The sequence below is a fragment of the Setaria viridis genome, chromosome 9, assembly GCF_005286985.2.
Source record: "Setaria viridis chromosome 9, Setaria_viridis_v4.0, whole genome shotgun sequence".
NCBI classification, from domain to species: Eukaryota; Viridiplantae; Streptophyta; class Magnoliopsida; order Poales; family Poaceae; genus Setaria; species Setaria viridis.
The window spans coordinates 7500257-7516627 of NC_048271.2; the positions used below are offsets into that span (position 1 = coordinate 7500257).

A 16371-nucleotide genomic window follows, 5' to 3' on the forward strand; every position below is an offset into this window, starting at 1 on the left:
TGAGATGGTTAAGTTCCATCCACACAATTCAAGGTTGATGTTATTCGTGCTCAATTCAGTTCTTACATGTAAACTCACGTTTCCAACTCGTTCTAACCAGAGGAGCATGTCAATATACCAATGGCAAATAGATTGAACAAAATGCATATTTACTGTTTTAGTAGAAAAGGCCAAGTGGCCATTTTTAATGTCATGGAGCTCTCTCTGTTTTTGTTCATGACTGAAATATAGTTAAAAATTAAAATATTTCTTGAGGTGGCATGTTTACACGACTGAATTTCTGTCTTTTTTTTTTGCGGGTCTTCTATTAGGTGACAACATAGGATTCTACATATACGATAATACTTAATAGCACTGCAATATCTTGTCATTGAAGATATCAGCAATTAAAATCCTTGGCTTTCTATTTAACTTCAGTGGCCAAAAATATGGAAAGCTTGCTAGACAATTACAGGCAAAGATCATATCCGCCGATAGCTAGTTTAGCATTAGTTCCCTGTTGCAATTGGTGGATAGGACTTACCTGTAAATGAGAAATTGCACCCCTACATGATGTTGGTCATTTCAACACTCTGCAATGCACAACTGGTGAACTGATTTGACAATGCTGCATTGAACTTCAGACACAGTTCCAACTCGTGCTCATGCTTTGCTGATAGAGTTAAGTAGTTAACTAAAAGTCAAAGACGCCAACCAAACTATACATTTAGATATGCCTGCCTCTAAGGCTCTAACATGGAAAAAAAATCCCAAAATGAGGGGTGTCCATCTATTTCAGAAACATTGAAAGAAATTTCTGAGTAGGATCACATCATAAGGGTCCTGTAAGTGCAGAACATACCATGACTGCAACCTGGTCATATGAAAAGTTCTAAATCATATCTTGCTTCTAAATTCACTATCTCCAAACTTCATAAATCATCTCTTGAATCTAAAGGAGAAAAATTGTGGCGACATTGCCTAGCTCTAAAACCAAATACTATCTGGCAGGATTTAGCACTGGGACAGCAGATATTGATAATTAATTTTGCTGTAGTCAACAAGATGAGTTTTTGACAGTTTGTGTTTACTCACCGGGGAAGGCGGTCTAGCAAATTTGTTGTCAAGGATTGCACTGCACGATCATAAGCAATCTCTGTTCTTTTGGCCAAATCATCCCAACTATAAAGTTTTTTCATCTAGAATTCACATTAGAGACAACTGAATGAACACCAGAAAACTTGCATAGTGATCTCTGACTTAAAAGGCTCATGTAAAATGCCCACAAGTGACATGGTACAATGCTGAGTTCATGCAAGGTGTAGAAATCTGAGAGTTAAACTTCACCTGAAGATGCATAAATTGAGGATTTATGCCAGGTAGCATGTCAATAGCTTTCTTAACAGCTCTGACCATATCTTCTGGTGTTGATTCTGCAAGTACTATCATGTCATCTGGAAGAACCTGAAAAAGAAAGAATGGTTAGCAGGAAACTCTGAAATCATCTGACTAAAGTCATTCCCTATAAAACTTAAAAGAGAAACTTACTACTCCCTCAGTTTTTAAATTTTTGACGTTTAGAACAAGCTAATTAACTAAAACGGAGGCAGTATCATAAAGCACATACCTCTGGGACACCTCGACGCTAGCGCTTACTGTCAACAGTCCACAGCTAGCTGCTTCTAAAATGGCGATGCAAAATGCCTCCGTAAGTGAACTAAAAGTAAAAGAAAAAAATGCTATGTTTCAGTATTACTGTGCTCTATCCACATACAGGTTGCACACTCATCTGTGGCACGTGAACGAACAATCTATTCTCTACGAGAGGTTAGAATATAACAGATGAGGAAAAGAACTCTGTACTTCTGTTTACCCCTGATCCATTTAAGTACATTCAAAACTCCAGAAAGAAAAAACTTCCCATAATATCTATGAACCAATCTATACACTAAATCCTATGTCAAATATATGTTGGCAGCCCACATGTTCACAAGAGCACTTCATTAATCTGATATAAGGATGTCAAAATTCTACTGCAAGTGCACAAAAGATATCCTATATTCAAAATGGTTCAAGACCTCCAATGAGAAAATGAGGGACAAACGCACTACAAAGCTAGAAACCATATATTAACAGGGCATGCCTGTTTAAAAATATATGACCAGAGATCAGAACTGACCGTACTTGAGCATGAGGTACAGCTCCTAACATTTCAACTCTATCCTGAAGGGAGAACTTCTCCCTCATCTCTCCAAGTCGCACACGTTTTGGACCATCACCTCCGACAATAAAGCGAACCTGGGTCCATAGAGTTGTTTTATAAAAAATACAGCCAACGGATCAAATACACCACATCGTATACTTCAAGAAAGTAATGGTGCAGGATGACTAGATGAAAACAGCTGGACACTAACGCCCAATGAATCTGTACTGTCATATACTTGGTTTTATGATGCAAAATCAACAAATTTGTAATATCAAGACAGTCTATGTTTATATGCTCCAGAACACAGGCTTCTCCCCTAGTATATGCATGCACTAACCTATGTGATTTTGATTCGGAGTGATGTAGCTCCAACTCACCTTTGGAAATAGACGACACACTTCTGGAATTACTTCCACAAGAAGGTCTGCACCTTTTCGGTACACTAACCTACTGATCACAACAATAACTATTTCATCACAGCCTAGGCGCTCTGGGGAGGGAGTAAACATTGCAGTATCCACGGCATTAGGAACCATAAAAACTTTCTCCGGAGATATCCCAGACCTCAAGACAGTATTCTCTTTGCTTGTATGAGAAACACATATTGCCTGGTCAATATCTGGAAGAGTAAACTGGATGTGAATGCTTCCAGCATCAGCAAAACCATAAAGTGAGTGATCTGTGAAGACAACTTTGTACCCCATCATCCGAGCATTCATCAACGCTTCATGACACAATGTTGAAAAAGCCTGATGTCCGTGCATGACAGAAATCCTCTCACGTATAATAATGGTTCTTACAACTGGAAATGTCAAGAATAACGTAGGCAGTGTATTCTGCATCAGGAATGGTCTCCATGGTACATAATAAACCTTCAAACCATTTGTGACATAACGTACTCCAGATCGGTTCCATATGCGTGTGTCATGACAACAACCTAGGCAATCAAACATAAATTTCTTATATTTTTCAATAAAATATAGTTTTCAATTAATCCCAAACAGGGCTGCTTGGAACTCTGCTTATGAGAAAGGTTTTGTTGAAATATTACATGACTATAAAGATAACCCCAAATATAAAGATCAAAATGGTTCGGTATCGGAGGGCTGGAGGATTACCACCAGCAAGTTCAATGAGAAGTTTCCCGTAGCTCATTTCACAAAGAAGCATGTGCAGGAGAAGGAGAAGGAGCTCAAAACTAATTACAAGGCACTAAAAGATGCTAAAAGAGATAGTGGTAATGGTTGGAATGAATCTTTGTGTATGATACTAACGGAACCAAAAGTATGGGAGAAGCTAATTGCGGTAAGCCATTTGGACTCTATATAAAATATGCTAAGAAGTAGCTAAGTTATTGTTGTTAACTAATTATCCTTTTTTGTTATATTCAATAGAATCACCCAAGAGTAGTAAAGTTTTGCAAAAAGCCATTTTCCCTCTTTTACCAATTGGAATCACTATATGAAGGTGAAGTTCCCTCACTTGCATATCTTAATTTGTTACTTTCAGCATCAAACAATTTATTGGTTCTTTGAAACTCATATAATCTAAGTTCCAATGGCATCTATGAACAGGAAGTGTTGCTACAGGAAACCTAAACTTTAATCGTTTGCACCTGCACCTTCTGCTCCTACTCCTACACCTACTCCTGATCTCCCTCCTCAAGCTCCTGCTCTCCCACCTCCAGCTCCTGTTGAAAGAAGTAATTCTAAATAAAGCCTTCATTATGATCTCAGTCTCTATGGTACAAATCCCTTTGCCTCCAGTTTTGATGTCCAAGAGACCTCAAGTGCACGTAACGAAAACAATGAAGCTCAATTTGCCTCATCAAATCAAGATTCAAGGCAGGGAGAAGGTGGAAAAAAGCGTAAGCAAAGTCATATTGAATCTGCTCTTGAGGGATATGTGGAGTATAAAAAGAGCCAAACCAGCAAAACTTTGGAAACTCTTGAAGAAAAGAAAAGGCATGAGGAAGAATTTTCAGTTGAGAAGTGTGTTGATCAAGTGGATGCTATGGTTGAATTAACCGATGAGAAGAAGATGCTTTGAATCTTTTTGAATCTGAGACACTTGGGAAGACATTCATTACAACAAGAATCCTAATGTTCGATTACTGTGGCTAAAACAAAAAATCAGGTATGTCTCTTTAATATGCTTAGTGTATGGTTCATGAAAATTTACTTATCTGATCATGTCTAACCATGTAAAATTTTGCTTTATGTGAACCTTCTGCTGAGCTGCTGACATGGCTAAATTATTTCACTTTTTTGTTTAATTGTAGAGCCCTTATGGGAGGCACTACATGATGTGAGAGTTAGTCGCCAAAATCCCAAAGGTAGCTTATGTGTTGTTTCTTTCATGCTAAGTATCATAGCTTTTCCATCATGTCAGTTTTGCTACATTTTACTCTATGTTTACTGAAATGATTAGTTCATTTTTTCTGAACTTGTTATAGACCAACTTATTTGCTAATCCTTGATTTGTTCCATTGATCATTGGTTGGTACAGCAAGTTACTATTAATCAACTTGTGCTGGATATTACACTCTTGCTTTGTGTGAATCTTCTGCTACTGATATGGTTGAATTATTTTAAAAATTTTATTCTTTTGTTAACTGTAGTGCCCTTAGTGTAAGCACTACATGATCCTAACATCACGTGGATTGTCAAGATCACTAAATAATGAGTATCTGAAAGACCAAAACAATATATAAGTGATTGTCCATGCAGATTTCTAGTTACTTGTGACATTTTTTATCTGGACAGATTGGATTGCTAGTTCAGTCTCATAAGCTTCCTGAAATTTAAGCACAATGCATATAAGAAAAGTCATGTCCTGTTTGCTTGTTTCCTGATAAGGAGGATCTTGTTACATAAGCTTCGTAAAAGATCTCGTGATAGATTTTCTTTTGACCATCGTTTTGTGCCAAATTGTTGTGAACCCTTGCGTAAGTAATTCTGAAAAAGTCCTTGTGTAAGTAATTCTGAAAAAGTATATTTGCTGCAAGATTTTGTTTGCATTGTTGTAGCAAAATTATTGTGAGCTAAGCTAATCTGTTTGGTTTTATTTTCGAGCTTAAGCTGAAGCCATATTTTGATCTTGTCTTGTCTAGTAGGAAACTACAACAGTGTTGTCTCTCTCGTCTTTGCAAACTTGTGCTAGATATTTACATCTTGCTTTATGTGCTGCCAGTCTGCCACCTTCTACTGTTGACATGGCTGAATTATTTCACAATTTTGACTCTTTTTTTTTACCTGCAGAGTCCGGAAGCAATACATGATCTAAGAAAAATGAAGCGATTTGTGCTGAATTGACATGCCAGTTTACTAGTCCTTGATGCTTGCACATGTGTTCTTTACATGCTGAAGTGCGTGGTATTGTGCCACGATAGCAGTTATGAAAAATTTTGAGTATATTGTGTAACATAGAGTTGCATGGTGTGAATCATTTTAGCTATCTTCTCGTTTTGAGTATGTTGGTGCTGGTCGAGAAGGGTTAAGCTTATATGTAATAGCATGTGCCTGTTACCCCCGAGGATCATGGAGTAATATTCTGCTACTTTGAATAATATCTTGATAATATATGCATTATGCTTATATGGACTAGTATAACATATGACACTCTATGTCCATTAAGTTTACAGACAGTACATCCTTGTATTTTGCGGCGAGAAGAAATCCTCATCCCTGTCAATGCTCATGGGGGTATTTTCCTCCCATCCCCATCACCGCGCGGGGAATAATTCCCCATGGGGTCCCGTCCCCGCAAACTATCCAGCGAAAAATCACCATAGGAGGTAAATCATCATCGCCGGCTGCAGCAGTCCGTTACAAAAATGTCGTTCGTACAAAGAGTTAAAGCGATGGCCAATAAACATTGACGGGGAGCACAGTGCGCTTGGGGCTGTGGGTGGGAGCTGGGAGCACAGCACGCAGGAATGCGTCAGGGAGGGAGGCGGTCAGGGACGCCCTCTTGTTGTGCCGCCGGTGTCTACCGGTAGTGGCGCTGTGACTCAAAAACCTTGAGAAGATTAGGGTTGGGACATTGCGGCAGCACTACATATCTGAGAATTGATGTATAGATGTTGGCTAGTGGCGGACGGACGGTCAGATGGGACGTGGGGAACAAAATGGGCCAGTTGGGCATTTCTTGACTTCGGTGCTCATACATGGTCTAGATAAATCGGGGTCTTGCGGGGAATAGGGACAGAGGATAGGGGATCATCCCAGCCTGGCGGGGGAGGAATTAGCCCCGTTTTCGTCCCCGTGGGGATAAAAATACTACCGTCCCCGTACCCTAAGGCCTAGTTTGGTAACATGGGGAGCTAATCCAGGGAGTCCAGGGAGTACGCCCTGGAGGTGAATTTTTACGGGAATTCTTTTTCCCATCAATTTCCTAGGTGGTAAATCCCTGTCAATCTTGGAGATCATAGAAATAAATAATAATTTGTCAGCACAGCGAAGCTTGTGGCCGCACAGGCGCACAACGGTGTCCCCAGGGCCCGTGCGTCAATGCACGTGGCCTTGCAGCACCGCTCCTGGAGCACAAACGGCGGCGCCGGTGGCCGTGCAATAGAGCCCCTCGAGCGACTACATCAGCACCCCTCACCAAATATGAAGGACGCGAAGCGGCGCCAAGAATCGAGCCGTCGGCACACTAGCTGCTCGGCCACCTACTTGGGGTTGAGCAGCGCAAGCTCAGTGAGCTTCTTAGCAGGCCCGGCGAGGTGGTCCTGTCCATGGAGCTGCTCATCTTATACCCCGCGGCCATGGCGCAAGCGAGCTGGAGGTCACGACCTTGCGCGCCAGGGGCCTCGTCAGCCGCGCCCCGATCTCGCTGCCAGCTACCCCGCACCGGGACCTTGTCGGTCCCATCACGGCCTAGCTGCTGAGGCAAGGCGCGCTCCTAGACCTTGCACCGTGCCGAGTTTCTGCGGCCGTGCCCAGCTCCAGTCCCCTCATCGGCTGCCCCCCGCGCCGCCGAGTTGAACGAGATGGGGAGGCAGGGGCTCGGGGCAACGCTTGGACGGAGGGTGTCGGTGCCTAGTCGGAGGCGGGCAGCGGCGCTAGGCGAAGATGACGCATCGAAGATGGGTACCTCGACGGGGAGACAACAGGATGGAGCTTGGGCGCGGAGTGGAGAAGGGCTCGTGGAAGGGGAGGGGGAGCGGCGACGGGGAAGTGCTCACCTCGTATCGCTCGCGATTCGCGAAGCGGGACGGGGAAGCTGTGCCTGGACCCTCGAGGTGGGGAAGAGCCGCCCTAGGGAAAACACGAGGGTCGGGTCGCCCTTCCCGTTAGCGTGGGCTTCCAAAAGGTAGGAAATTTGACATGTACTTAGCTTTCCACGTGGTAGTCCAGCTCGGGGAAAACGGGGGCATCCCGACGGGGATTGGTGCTCCCAAATTAGGCCTAATGAGGGAATTCCTCATGGGGAATCGGGGGTCGGGGCCGTTGCCATCCCTAGGCCCCATTGGCAGAGATGACAGGTGGGTCCAATGGCCCGCTATTAGCAAGGGAACGATGGTCGACTTTTCTAATTATCTAATTACTAGCAAAATGCCCGTGCGTTGCTACGGTAAAAGATCAATTGTGTTTTTCAAACTAATGACACCGTCCGGACGCACCAGAGCTGCCTCCCCGACCCCGTCCACCCGCGTCGCGCCGCCCGGCCTGTGCCCGCCGCCCGGCTTGGCTGGGGCGGTGTGGGCGGCTGGGGCCGAGGCTGGGCGGCGCGGCTCGAGCGCGGCCGTGGCAGGCGGCCAGGGCCGAGGCGGCGCGGGAGCTCTCTGACAAGTGACGAATTTTTTTTGGCAAAAGTCTTACTTGCTTTAATATTAGGTAGAGATAGAGATTATGTTCTGAGCGAGTTCAAAGCGCTTGCCCATTTCTTTCCAACTGACGTTGCGGAGTGCTAGAGCTTATCTCGCACAGACCACCTCCTCTCCTCGTTTCTCTCATCCTACTCGTTTCTTCCTCTTTTCACCATTGCTTATTTTTCCCTCATATCCCGGAGCTAGCAAAGTATGCGCTTCCTGCTAGGAGGTGGTGGCTCGGGTCACCAGTCAACACTCCCGAGCTCCGCCGGTGAGCTTGAGCATGACGTTGAGAGGGAAAGGAGGCAGCTTCTCTTCCCCTTCTCTTCTTCTGATCTTCTCATCTTTCTCTCTCGGCTTCTCCAATCCAGCGAGCGTAGCAGTGTGGCTGAGCAACGGTGGTGGCACCGCTGCGAGCGCGGCTCCTGCACAAATCCAATGGCGGGCCGAGCGAAGCGCGGCAGCTGGAGAGCTACGGCGAAGCTCGCACGCATCGGCGTTGCGGCCACGCGGCGTCGTCACTCGCAGCAATACCAGGCTTAACAGAGCACGGCCGGTCGAGCGGCCGGCCTGCCTAGCACAATTCAGCGGGAGCGGGCGGCGAACAGTCTACGTAAGAAAGCACGCAAATAAAACAATGAAATTAGATTCCATAGGATATAGGATATGAAGTAGATAATAGCAACAAAGGGAACGCCAGCATTATAAGAAACCAAGAGAAACAAATTGAGGAGTATTCATCAACATAAAGAAAACACCATTTTTTCAAGGTCAAGCAGTGAGAAAAACAGAAACAGAAAAAAAATGGCATCTCAAATAGCATTGCTAAATCAATCTAGTGGCACAAACTATGTGTTCCACCACAGACCTAACATTCTAAACTATCGGTTTAATAAACCTAGAAACAAAAAGGAAAAATGCATGAGTTGCTACTGGAACAGACCTAACATTCTAAACTATCGGTTTAATAAACCTTGAAACAAAAAGGAAAAATGCATGAGTTGCTACTGAGGGACTACTGCTACCCTTGCTGGGTAACATTTTAGATAGCGTATAAAAGTACAATAGTAACGAAAGCAATTTCTCCAACCAACCATCAGCATTCTTGGAAGGTTCAGAATAGTTCAGGATAACGATTGTGCTAATAGAAAGACCAATTTGTAATGGATATTCAGTTATGGTACTCAGAATTTGAAGAGTCTAACTTTGTCCAAAATAACACATGAAAAATAATGCACTGAAAATGGAGAGGAATTGACACAACGTGAGTTTTTGAAAAGGAAAAACAACTACACCATCAAACAGCTTTAGATTCTTTCGTAGCCTAAATACAATATGAATTGCGACATCCAGAATGGCTGGCATACCTCACAAGCAACAAGTCCAACAATGGCTTCTCATTTCATCCACTGGTGAGAACTTCCTTTTGAAACACAATGACTACCTTCTGCCAAATCCTGTCGCGCTTGTGAAGTTTCATTAAGATTATTGTCTTGAGAAAGCTCATGACTTGGACATGTATCAAGGCTGTTGATGGACCTGACATCTACCATAAAATTTTTTACCTTCACCTGCAAGGAAAAGGGAATTATTTACCCGGTAGAGCATACACCATGTTTAATGTAATGATTGTTTTTTATTGCAAAACTGAGAAGCAAATGCAACAGACATCAGTTACACCACTGTGAATCCTTGCTTTTGTGACGTATGTCTCATGGCACTATCACAGTTGGTCTAAGCATTCTTTTTTTTTCAAACACGCAGGAAAGCTGCATATCATTATATTAATTGGAGAAGATAGAGTCATACAGAGACCCAAACACACACTCACACACCCCAAAACCTGGTTAAATGCCCGCCCTGTTACCTGTTTTGAAATCTGAAGAGCAATGAGTTCTGCTATGCCAGTTCCAGCCTGCAGTCAAATACATAATCAGAATCTTTTCTTCCGTGTCTCTAAAATGAAGAATCTCATTGATGGGAACAATTTCAATTCAACGGATATATTTCAACAGTTTGACGGCAAAGGGAAAAAAAAGTCCACCAAGATAAGCTATGAGGCTATCACAGTATCACTAACCTCCCCAGCACCAAGGAACAAATACGTGTGCTCTGCTAGGGTCCCACCAACCACCTTGAGTGATGCTAACAAACTTGCAAGGACCACTGATGCTGTGCCCTGCAATCATTCATATTTCCATATTGGTACAACCATAAAAGGCAACAGACTGGATGATGGTGATGACTCAATTAAGGATCACACCTGGTAATAGTAAAAAAGAAAAATATCATTGTTTGGTTCCATTTACCTGGATATCATCATTGAAAACAAGATGACTCTTGCTATATTTTTCAAGCAGATCAAAAGCATTATGATTGGCAAAGTCCTCAAACTGTAAAAAAAAAACGGTTACATTTTGTGATAAGAGTAAATTGATCTGACATAGCAACAATAGTACACTGAAAGTCTCTGACTCACCTGAATGAGGACTTTCTCACCGTAGATTTGCACCACAGCGCTCATGAATTCTTCTATAAGCTCATGATATTCCTGCCATTAAGGAAAATGCACATGTAAGGCCTCAAGTGCCTGATATTTTGCCAACTCCTTACTTCCTGCAATCTTGTCGCAACTACATACCTTGCCAGTTGCACGTTTTTGCCGCAGTCCAATGTAGAACTCATCATTAAGCAGTTCCTCACCCAAACTAAAGCGATAAATGACCAAAATATGCAACCTGACAAACTTAAAAAATCCACTGCCACTCAAATTTTCATCTTCTTATTTCCTACATACCGCCTTCCATCTTCTGAAGCCTTCCATCATCCCTTTTACTGGCACCTTGCCTCCTGAAAATGGACGGCAATATTTAATAATATGTTCACAAGTAAAATTTTCAAGCACCAGATTTAACTGACATATAATTACCAATTGGACAAAAACAGGGAGTGAAAATGACAAAATAATATTTACTGAATAAAACATCTGAATGGTGAAATAGGAAGATGATAACTACTGATAATACTGACAGGCTAGCATCTACACCAGATAATAGCTAGTGCCAAATTTGTCTGCACTACTTCATGAATAAAAAGAAACATAGGTTTTTCAGTTTAATCAATCTGACTAACCTTACATTTGTGAACCGGATCTACTTGACCCTATACCCGGCCAGCCCATAAATCTGACGAGCAGGGCATCTCAGCTATCCAATTAAGCAATCAAGCAACCCAAACAACACCTTGATTGGGATTTGTTTTCTACTGATGCACAAACTGAACGAGAGGGAAATTACCTAGGATTTGTGGAAGAGGATTGACCTCCGTGGCTGCCAACATGCTGCACTTGGCGGAGGCTGTCATGGTGAAGATTTCAGGTTCACGAATCCCTGATGTGGTGACGCGTGAGTTAGACCTCTCGGTGAAGAAGCCGTCCGTTTGCAGGGGCCGCCGGCCATTCTTCTCTAGGCCCGCCATCGAACGGCGCTGCTGTGCGGCCTACGCCGGCAACGCCGCAGAGACCTACCATAGCCATCGGCCACTCGCGATGAGATTGGAAGGGAGAAGTGAGGCGAGATATGGATTGGAGATTGGCGGGGAGCCTGGCGGGAAAGCTTGCACCACGCGGGAGATCGATAGAATCACAGGAGGAGCTCCACGCTTCGCACGGGATCGATGAGGAGGCCCTGCGGCGGTGCTGCTCGAAGGCGCGGAGGAACTCGAGCGCGGGCGGGCGGGCGGGCGGCACGCCCACAGGCCTCCTCTCCTCCTCCCTCCGGTCCCCACCTCCTCTTCTTCCTCTCTCTCTCTCTCTCTCTCTCTCTCTCTCTCTCTCTCTCTCCCCCCCCGGCTCCTCCTCCCTCTCCCCCGGCCGAGGCGGGCGGCCGGGGCCAAGGCTGGGGAGGGGGCGGCGCGGGGAGGGGCGGCTCGGTCGGCGCGGGATGTGGAGGGCGGCGCGGTCGGGTCGGCGACGCGCCGCCGGGTCGCGCCGCGCCCAGGGGCTGCGTGGGGGCGCGCCCAATCCCCCGAAGAAAGAGAAGCTTTTTCCCCTAACCCCCTCCCTTCCCTCCTTTTTCCACCCGAGGCCCCCGTCTCTTGACAATTGGACTGCGGGTTGATTACACAAAACATAAGGGGTTTTTCTGCAAAATTACCACGACGTACAAAAATCCGGACAGAGGCGTTACTTGCTTTAATAATAGGAGGCGTTACTTGCTTTAATAATAGGTAAAGATAAAGATACTGTATCTGTTAAATTTTTGCAATAGAGTACTACCGATGGTGCCTGGTGAGAGTCGGAGCATATGTAGTATCATCCCTGCTCACTAGCTTATTGATTCGACATTTTATTTCCATATCCATGTGACGCGTCGCGTGTGTATATATGAGTTACTCCTTCCGTTTCAAATGGTAGGTCGTTTTGATTTTTTATTTATAGTTTTTGCTATACATCTAGATATACTCTATGTCTAAATAGATAGCAAAAATTATATATCTAGAAATGCCAAAACCCACAGGAAAATATCATCTGTGCATGCAGTAGTATCATGGCACAAATTCTCACTAGCTTATTGATTAACGTTTTTATTTGCATGTGATGCGAATTTGATGCTTCCATATAAATAGCATAAATGCATCTTCAATGTGCGCATCAACCGTCATTTGTGCTTTGACGGCATGGATTTTCAGAGTGAAGATGCGGTACTGATGACTGATGATCGTGTGCCACCTGGACCTAATAATTACCCTCACGATTCTGGTTCCCGTTTTGTTACTTGTTTCTGGCTGAATCTCGAGCTTAACAGTCGATAATACTTTTGCAGAAACTCAAATGTTGTCGCAAATCCATTGCATAGGTTTCCTGAACCAAGAGAAAAAAAGGATCTTGTCACGTGATGCTGCTGCTGCCATGACTCGTCGCTTTGTCAAACAATAGAACATGTACAAATGAGGAGGGAGCCGTTATACATGTCCCCGTCTCCCTGAGCAGTAGTCTACGGCATCCGGTGAGAGTGCCAAACCCAGACGCCTGGCGCATGACCACGGTAACATGAACTGCTTCCAGCGGATCTGATCGTGACCGGTGCAAGTCCAACGCATGTTCAGAGTCCGTATCGACAGCAGCTTTAGACTAACCCAAATGGATCCGGGCGCTTGCGCATCAGCATGAATAGTCAAGGTTTGGGGTAGTGGTTTAGTTACTTTTTTTGGCAGGTGAGGTTTAGTTCTTGAATGTGATTGCTCAGAACTTGTTTCCCCGTAGTATGGTACACATGTAGAAAGCAAGTACTTAGCAATGTTTAATTCTTATTTGTGATGCAAGTAATATGATGTACATCAAGTCAGCACTGCCGGGAGGCGCATTATGGCCCGACATGGTGCCTTCGCGACTAGTGGACATGGTGTCCATGCATGGTCATGGCCCAGCGAAGACTATATCTCTGAGGGTCCAGCAGCTATGCAATGCAGCCTCCCTTAATCATCTAGACTCAAATGCCCTTTTGGCTTAGGTTATTGCTTTTTCTGCACATCCAATTTTTTTAATGTTAGACATAGAGGTTATCTGTACACCAGTAGTAAAGTTATGCGCATAACTTTTATGTATATCAATAAATTAGGTGTTGAAATATTTATCATATAACTTTTTATACATAAATTATATAGCAAAATTTTATATCATCCCCGATTTATTTTTTTACTTTTTACATAAGGTATGCATACAATTTTTTCTTAGTCAATAAATTAGACCAAGAGTATATTTTTTCGCATAAGTTATGCATATAAATTATTGATCATATCTAATCCAGGGATATAAATTATTGATCATTTCTAATCAAGCTTTTATCTTTGACACATGACTTTTCCCTTCACAACTTTTTGCACTAATAAGTTTATAACCAGGCATAACTTATTTATGCAAAGAAGTTATATTTACGCAATTCTTAATTCATTATCCCCCAAAGTTTTGCATGTTACAAGTCATTCGCATAGCATGCCATTCACATAAGTTATATGCATACCAATCATAAGTTTATGCATGGACCTTCTATGCGAATCAATAAGTTAGGCGTTCAAATATTATTATATACAACTTTTTTGTACATAAGTTATATAGATAAATCTTATATCATGCTTGATTTTTATTTTTGCATTTTGCAAGTTAATAAGTTAGACCGATACATTATTTATAGATATTTTTTCGCATAAGGTATGCATATAAATTATTGGTCATATCTAAATCCAGGGATATAACTTTATAAACAACAATTTTTCACAAGATTTTTTCATCATTTTTTGATAAGGGAAGTTCTCAACTTAGTAGCATTTATCTCCTCTTTTATTCAGGACATCTACTATACTTTTTTGTTATCTTCAAAACATGCATAATATTTTACTTGATAAAATGTTGTGTACAATCTACTAACTTCATGGTGTTTTCATGTGCAGCACTAGCACATTTTCTACTCCTTCTGGAATTGCCTCTGTCAATGGCTGGTGAGTAGTCACATAATTTGTATTGCAGTTGGATAGGTCATGCTGCTCTATGTTGTGCCCCTTAGTTTCTTTTGACTCCAAGCTATTGCATATATACACAATACAAATGAGGTCGTAAAATGTTTGTGTTGCCAGACCTATTTAGTGCACAATTGTTTATGCATGTCCTCCCTATCCATTGTGTTGTTTAGTATTCATAATAGATAACGATGTTTAAGATAAACTTTTTCCCTTGAAAAAGTGTGTACAACATAGGTCATGCAGATAAGTTAGATACATAAGTTATTTGTTATGCACCTAAGTTATATATGTCAGAAGTTATATATTAGTTATAAGCTATGTGAAGAAATTATATATTTGTTTAAGACATAACTTTTTTCCTTTACAAGTTTTGTATATGGTATAAGTTGCACATCGATTATGCATAGACTTATAACTTATATGTCTCAAGTTAATACCGGTTATAAATTATGCACAAAAGTTATATAAGTTGTGTTAGTAATATAATAACATTGTTTCATCAAAAGTTTATGTAAGTTTTGACCTTAAGTTTTTGTTTCTTTTTGTTAAATAATTGCACATAACTTTCTGTGCATAAGTTATGTGGATAAATTCTGTGCCATGTCAATAAGTTAGGATGAGATAAAACTATTGTATACATATATTTTTGCACATAAGTTATGCTCATAAATTTTGTATATGTCAACAAGTTAGGCAAATAGATCATTTATATATTTTCCGTGATTAATCAACGTATATAAATTATTAGTTGTGTCATTAAGTTTATATAAGAATGTTTATTTTCACAATATTTTTGACTTTTTATCATGTCAATAAGTTAGGCTTAAAGATTATTACATATAATTTTTTGCACAATATAGGCAGATAAATTTTGGTCATATCAACAGGTTAGGTTGAGGTATTATTTGCATAGTTTTTTGCATAAGTTATGTAGATAAACTATATTCTTGTCAATAAGTTAAACCTAGAGGTTTTTTATATATTTTTTTCATAAGGTATGCAGATAAATTTTGGTTATGTCATTAAGTTAGATAAGTGGCTTTTTTATATATATTTGTATGCATAAGTTATTTGGTATGTCAAACTTAAAACTTAAGAATATAACTTCACATGACTATTTTTTCATTTGTTATATACACTACTAACTCTATTCTCATTTTCTAAAATTTTGATGACAAATTAGAAATGACAGGTTACGCCGCATGTTCCTAGGGTCAAGCAAGAATTAAGATCAGTATTGTATGAAAGAGAGATGGGGCAAAGTTATATATGACAACTTGTATATACATTTTTTGTTAGCTTTAATGATTTTCTGAGTTATATATGCAAACATATCTTCACGTATTGAAAATACCATTGAAAATAGCTTTCATCTTGAAATTCCCCACCTAATTTTACTCCCTCTCACCCAAACGGTTCCGAATGATACGAGCGACAAAAGAGAATCCTAGAAATGCGCATGTAAGGAAAATGGGCTCCCGGAACAATGCTGGCACGGATCTCAGCGCATGAAAAAGAAAATGTGAAAAAGATGAGAGCAAGTCCAATAGTTCTATAAGACAAGACATGTCAGCTGTAGACGAGTTTAGAGTCTAATTCACACAACTTTGCTCTTCACGTTCTCCGAGACCCACTCGTCATACTTGCAGGTCTTTATTTCTTAGGGGGTGTTTGGATGTTTAGGATCTTCTAAAATTCATGTCACATCGAATATTCAGAGGCTAATTAGGAGTATTAAATATGAGCTAATTATAAAACTAATTACACAGATGGAGGCTAATTCACGAGACGAATCTATTAAGCCTAATTAATCCATCATTAGCACATGTTTACTGTAGCATCACATTATCAAATC

The 16371-nt window shown here is 41.6% G+C and overlaps 1 pseudogene; it reads right to left on the reverse strand.

The window, feature by feature from the left end:
• Positions 1-117: 117 nt before the first annotated feature.
• On the reverse strand, positions 118-7059 carry LOC117835189 (phosphatidylinositol N-acetylglucosaminyltransferase subunit A-like; annotated as a pseudogene).
• Between the last annotated feature and the right edge of the window lie 9312 nt (positions 7060-16371).